General features: G+C 37.9%; 1 non-coding gene across 1 annotated transcript; it reads left to right on the top strand.

The window, feature by feature from the left end:
- Positions 1 to 148: 148 nt before the first annotated feature.
- Trnat-agu lies at positions 149 to 222 on the top strand. The gene has a single exon. It is a non-coding gene; the product is annotated as a tRNA-Thr (tRNA).
- The last annotated feature ends 6,156 nt before the right edge of the window (positions 223 to 6,378 follow it).

Raw genomic sequence — 6,378 nt, 5'->3', positions numbered from 1 at the left:
AAAACACATACACATTCACACACTCACACACCTACAAATATACGTATACATGCATATTCACACACATCCCGCACGACAGCATGAGTTAAAAGTTCGCTGTGTCTCTCTCACAAACTAATTTATCAAACAGAGCTCGCTAATTCGTGGCGGCTCCATAGCTCAGTTGGTTAGAGCGCCAGTCTAGTAAACTGGAGGTCGAGGGTTCGAATCCCCCTGGAGCCTTGGCTTTTGCACTTTTTTATAATATTCTTATATTGAATATATCAATATCAAGTAGTATTGGTTTCGTCTTACATACTTTCTGCAATCATATTCCTTGTCACACCTGAAACTTTTTTTGTTGTTCTTTCACTCGTCATTGACATTTTGCCGTTCTGAGCACACACTCGATCCCCAGAGCTTGTATTACTTATTTTGTCGATCTCTAATAATCGAATTGCCATGTTACACGACATATAGGGACACAACATAGTCAGCTTTAATTTTTCGACTTTAATCTTACGCGCTTTAATCTTAATAAAGCTCAGTTCATTTAATCTTATTAAGGCCATGAATAACTCCATTCTGTAAACAGCAACACTTGCAATGAGTTTAATTACAAAGGATATACAATTATCATTTCGGGGAGTATTTAATCTTCCCTTCAGAGATAAAAACGTTTAAATATTTACATTTATAATGGTTTCATATTTTAGCGCAAGGCCAGCAATTTCGGGCAAGTCGATTACATCGACCCCAGTGCTCAACTGTTACTTATTTCATCGAGTCCGAAAGGATGAAAGGCAAAGTCGACGCCGGCGGAATTTGAACTCGGAACGTAATAAGTCAGAAGAAATGCTGGTAAGCCTTTTGTCCGGTGAGCTAACCATTCGGCCAGCTCGCCATCTTTAGAATCCGTATCGAATGATTCTATCTCCTATTGTCATGAGGTATATGTGCAACGTACTATACAGAATTCGAACGCAAAAATCTTTATTCTTAAACTAAAGATAGCAGCGCTCTTATCCACTCGACCACAAGCATACGCATTCAATCTTATTTACACATCGAAGTATTATAATCTGCTTGGTAATAAATAATCAGAAATCGCATTGGTCCAGTTATAAGAGACTTAAGCTTTTTACTTGTTTCAGCTACGACCATGCTGGGGCACTGCCTTTTTTTAAAGCTAAGTAATATTCTGTCGGTTTCTTTTGTCGGACCGCTAGAGTGATAAGTTACAGGGTCGTAAACAAACCAGAACCTGTTGTCATGCGGAGGTGAGGGACAAACTCAGACATACATAGATACATTTGTATAATATTTATGTGTGTGTGTATATATATATATATATATATATATATATATATATACATGTGTATATATATATATACACGCATGCATGCATACATACATACATGCATACATACATACATACATACATACATACATACATACATACATACATACATACATACATACATACATACATACATACATACATACATACATACATACATACATACATACATACATACATACATACATACATACATACATACGTACGTACGTACGTATACACATTTACACATTGAATGAGAGAGGGGAGATGGAGAAACTGATATACAGAGAGAGATTGTGTGTTAAGCGCACACAATCGAGAGTGTGTGTGAGAAAGAGAAGCAGACAGATTGTATGTGTGTGAGAGAGAACGCAATACTCAAGGCGCAAGGCTCAAAATTTGGGAGGGGTGAGGGATCCAGTCGATCAGATTGACCCTAGTGCGTAACTGGTACTTAATTTATCAACCCTGAAAGGATGAAAAGCAAAGTTGACCTCGGCGGAATTTGAACTCAGAACTAACGGCAGACGAAATACGGCTACGCATTTCGCCCGGCGTGGTAACGTTTCTGCCAGCTCGCCGCCTTAGAGAGAAAGCAATATTGAAAATTCATTGAAATGAATGATAAAGCATTGAGTTATCTCCCTTCGCCTGACATAAAATGTAGTGTCGAGAAATGTTTTAATAAGAGAAAAGATTTACTATGTTGACAATAAAAAATTACAACTATACGTAGTTATTCTGTTGGTAATATGAGCATCTCTAGTTTCTACAGAGGTTCATACCCCACTAGTAAAAAGGCAGCTGGTTGCTATGTAGAAGAAAACGGTAATCTGAGTCCAGATGAGCTCGATTTCTGTTAGAAGACTGCGAAGATTTAAGTCGCACGAAGCCAAATGAAACTGCTTCAAATAATAATATATGTAGAAGAAAACAAAATACTTTCAGTGCTAAAACATCCTTCATTAAATGAGTTTTGCCCAGTATCGGCAATGCTAAATCCCTAGTGTCAATTTACACGAACCGAAACCCAAAGATATGTTGTGGTGATGGTGGGGGAGCTAGAGAGAGATTCATCAGAGACACATTGTGTGCAAGTAGATTGGCAAAGGTAATGAAGGGGGAGTGGGAAATAGAGGGGAATGGAATGTAAAGGGTGGTGAACATGGGTGGACGGAGGGAGGGGTATTAGGAAGGTGAGTTGCAGGGACGTGAATAGTGTCTTTAGGAGCACTTTGGTGGATGGGTCACCTGTTTTAATTATTTAAATTCTTCTGAGGAAGGAGCTGGTCTCCAACAAAGATACAAAGCTCCATCGTAGGAATGGAAATAACGAAAACAATGTCACATTTTAAATTTGAGAAAAGTCTCACACATCCTTATTGTTCCACTGACTGATTGTATTTGCAATGGGAGAGTTAGTAGGTTGATTTCTTTTTCTCAAAATCCAAGCTCACCCAGATTGAAAGTTAAGCATTTGTGTATGTGTGTGTGTGTATGTGCATTTAATGCTTGTACAAGGTTTCTGTCCCCCAAATTCCACTCACAAGGCTTTGGTCAATCTAAAGCAACAGCAGAAAATAGGCACAAAATAATGTGCTATTTAACAGAAACTACAACCACCGCATGGCTGAGTAACAAACATGTTAACCACATGGATAAACATGTAGCTGAGTATTTCTCCCTAAATTTGGGGGCTGAAACATGATTCACTTCCAGAAGGGAACTGGTTGGAGATGATTTGCTGAGACTCATTTGGGGCAGATTGTTTCCTTTTGTTGTTGCTGTTGTTGTTGTTGTTGCTGTTGTTGTTGTTGTTGTTGTTGTGGTGGTGGTGGTTTTGGTGGTGAAAGTTGTTTTTGTTGCTGTTGCTGACGTAGTGGTGAGTTGTTGTTGTCGCTGTTGTTTAGCTGCTGGCAAACCTCAATCAAGCGGACCTATGATCAAAGGTAATCCAGCCATGACCACCTTGCCTTTGTTTCAAGTACAGTAGGTTGTGGTATGAGAGAGAGAGGTCTTGCTGCTATTTCTAGCATAGGCTCCTTCATTCTTCCACGTTGTGCAGAGATAGTAACAATGTAGTTGAGACAGAGGTGAAAGGTCAAGATTACAGATAAAGATGATATCCGTTCTTACCTAAAGAAAGGTAGCAACCAGAGTCTGTCCTTTATATTATCTGCACCCCCACCCCACCCCTCTTCCACACCTGTCTTCAATGACCCATAACACAATGCTGATAACAATGATAAAGAAATGATAACTGCTTTATATTATCATGAACTCGGAATTTTGTCAGTGAACAGGTCACGGTCTCAAAGCGACGAAAATATTTTGACAAATTAAATTTAAATGTTGAAGTGAATCTAATGGTTTTTGTGTGTTTCTTAAATGGCTTATAAACACTTTCCACACTGCAACTGTTTTCATTCCAGCACACGATCTCAGATCAGGTCACTTGCTATGCAAGTACATCTCCGTAATTTTTTAATCACTTACTAAGAATATTTGCACATAAGTTGGCAAAGTGACAGAAAGAGAAAGCATGGAATTAGAACAACTTCTTGAGATCAGCCATTACCACCTCAGTCCATGTCTTCTTTGATCTTCGTCTTTGATTATTCTTCCACTTGAGTTACCTAGTATTTCACTCACCTATTTAGGGCAGGTTGTTGTTTTTGTTGTTGTTGTGGTGGTGGTGGTGGTGGTCCATATTTACTACATGTTCACACCAACACATTTGTCAATCTTGCACACTACAGCTTATTCCTCTTATGCATAGTTTTTTTTTTCTCGGCTTATCTATGTTTTCTTTATACCAAGTCAAGTCAGGTATGGAGGCCTGCACCATTGCAGTGCATCACTGCACTCACCATTTGTTGGTATTTTGTCAGGTCATCACAGGCAGGACCAGCTCAAGGTACTGACAACTCGGACAGTTTACCAGGTTGCCATCTGCTTTTTAGTCTACATTTTCTGTTTTTCTCCTTGTGAAAATTTAAAAAATTATACTTGTAAGGGCGCTGAAGTTCAGTTTGCCCAGGGCACCAGAAACCCTAGGGCCAGCCCTGATCACAAGCAACCCTCCAAATAGTATCCCAGTCAGTTCCCATCTCCACAAGATACTTCTTCATCTACCATGACCATCCAGTGGTTCATATCACTTCATTTCTTTCCAGCCTTCACAATCCTCTACCTTTAGTGCTCATGTCTTTCTACCATCCAGTATCACAGTTCATACACATGCATCATACTATCAATCCTTCACAGTTGTTTCCTGACTAAATAAGTTACAAGTGAACAAAACTTATGATAAAGCTTTGAAACTTATTATATGTTGAAAGCATAATGATATTTGTTAGGCAGCTGATGAAGGATGTATACATTCGATTGCTTATTGACTGTCAACCATTTTGTATCTTGTATTTTTGAAAGTATAAGTTCTCCTTCATTGAAATGTTAGTTCTGATAGGGCTGAACTTACTTAGGGGTTCTTAGTTTCTCAGTTTATGGTGATATCCTTGTATATTTTATTCCAAAACATTGATGTTGCATGGTTGTCCTTCATAGGAATTCTAATTTGGTAAAGTTAATAATTGTTTAAGCATTTCTAGTTTATGGATATTTTGTCACACACACACACACACACACACACACTTTTCATCCTTTATCTGGGGGACCACCTTGAAGAATTTTAGCTGAATAAATCAACCCCAGTATTCATCTTCTTTTAAGCCTGGTGCTTATTTTATCAGTCTCTCTTCCTGAACTGCTAAGTTACAGGGACATAAAAACACCAACACCAGTTATCAAGCAATGGTGGAGGATACACACAGACATAAACACACATGGTATCTACTTTGTCCATAAATGGTGGGTTGCATGTATCTTTGATAAAATCAAAATGGAGTGTGAAACAACAGACTTTGAAATGCTCTGCAATAGACAAAAAAAAAACCCACTTGTCCTAGCTGCTATTCAGTTGTGAAGTGAATTTTGTAACTATATGGCATGTGTGGTAGGGTTGTGTATGTGTGAGTATAGGTAGATACTCTCACCCACTCACTTATATGTGTATGTACATTCACACACACACAAGTTTGTATGTACATGAAGCAATACTTTATAATCCTTTATGTTGGGTCAAACATAACAATTAAAAGGAAGAGGACATCAGAAACGGTTTCTAACAGCCTTCTCTCAGCCTATTCTTTAGAAAATGAAAGAAAAAATGTAAGGTAGTTTCATTTCTCACCTGAGAAAAAGTCAGGTGAGAGAGATTGGTAGAAGAGAGAAAGAGGGAGAAGTTTTGAATTTTTTTTTATATTTGTAAGACTAATTAATCTTTGTACCACAAGGAAGTATTTATAACAGCCGAGAAAAGTGAACTGGCTAATTAATCTGATAATCACTAATTGATAAAATATAATAATAAGCAAACAGAGTAATGTTCAGTTTATCTTGAGGCAAATTAGCAGAGAGAGAAACAGACAGACAGGGATAGGCAGAGAGAGTGGGAGTCAAAGGGAGGCAGTGGAATGAACATCTATGTCTGTGCCATTCTTTATTTACACCTCTTTTGTATGATGTATGTTGTGTGTACAAATAGATGAACAACTGCTAATGCACCGTCCCAGTCACAATGGTGAAACATATGTAGGGATAAAAGATATAAACTGTTTTGAATGAAAAAATGAAAAAGTAAGGAATCCATTTCTTAACTTCAGAACCAAGGTGTTATGTGGAATCAATTAAAAATAGAAAAGAAATGAAATTTATTCTGTTGTGTCTGGGGAGAGTCATTCTCTTTTAGTGCCTTATAATTTAACACACTCACCGGTAAAATTTCCACTTGGCACTAAAAGAGAATGACTCTCCTCAGACACAACAGAATATGCTTCAACACACAAACTCACATATAGAATCTTGCAAACCAAATCCCAAAACGAAATGAAATTTAGATAAATTAAATAATATCTGAGTTCACATCCTGCTGAGACCAACCTTGTTTTTCATGCCTTCAGGGCCAAGAAAATACAGTTGCAGTCAAATACTGGAAT

Source organism: Octopus sinensis, linkage group LG10 (genome assembly GCF_006345805.1).
Source record: "Octopus sinensis linkage group LG10, ASM634580v1, whole genome shotgun sequence".
Classification (NCBI taxonomy): Eukaryota; Metazoa; Mollusca; class Cephalopoda; order Octopoda; family Octopodidae; genus Octopus; species Octopus sinensis.
Note: the sequence above shows the minus strand (reverse complement) of the source record. Positions and strands in the feature narration are given on the sequence as shown.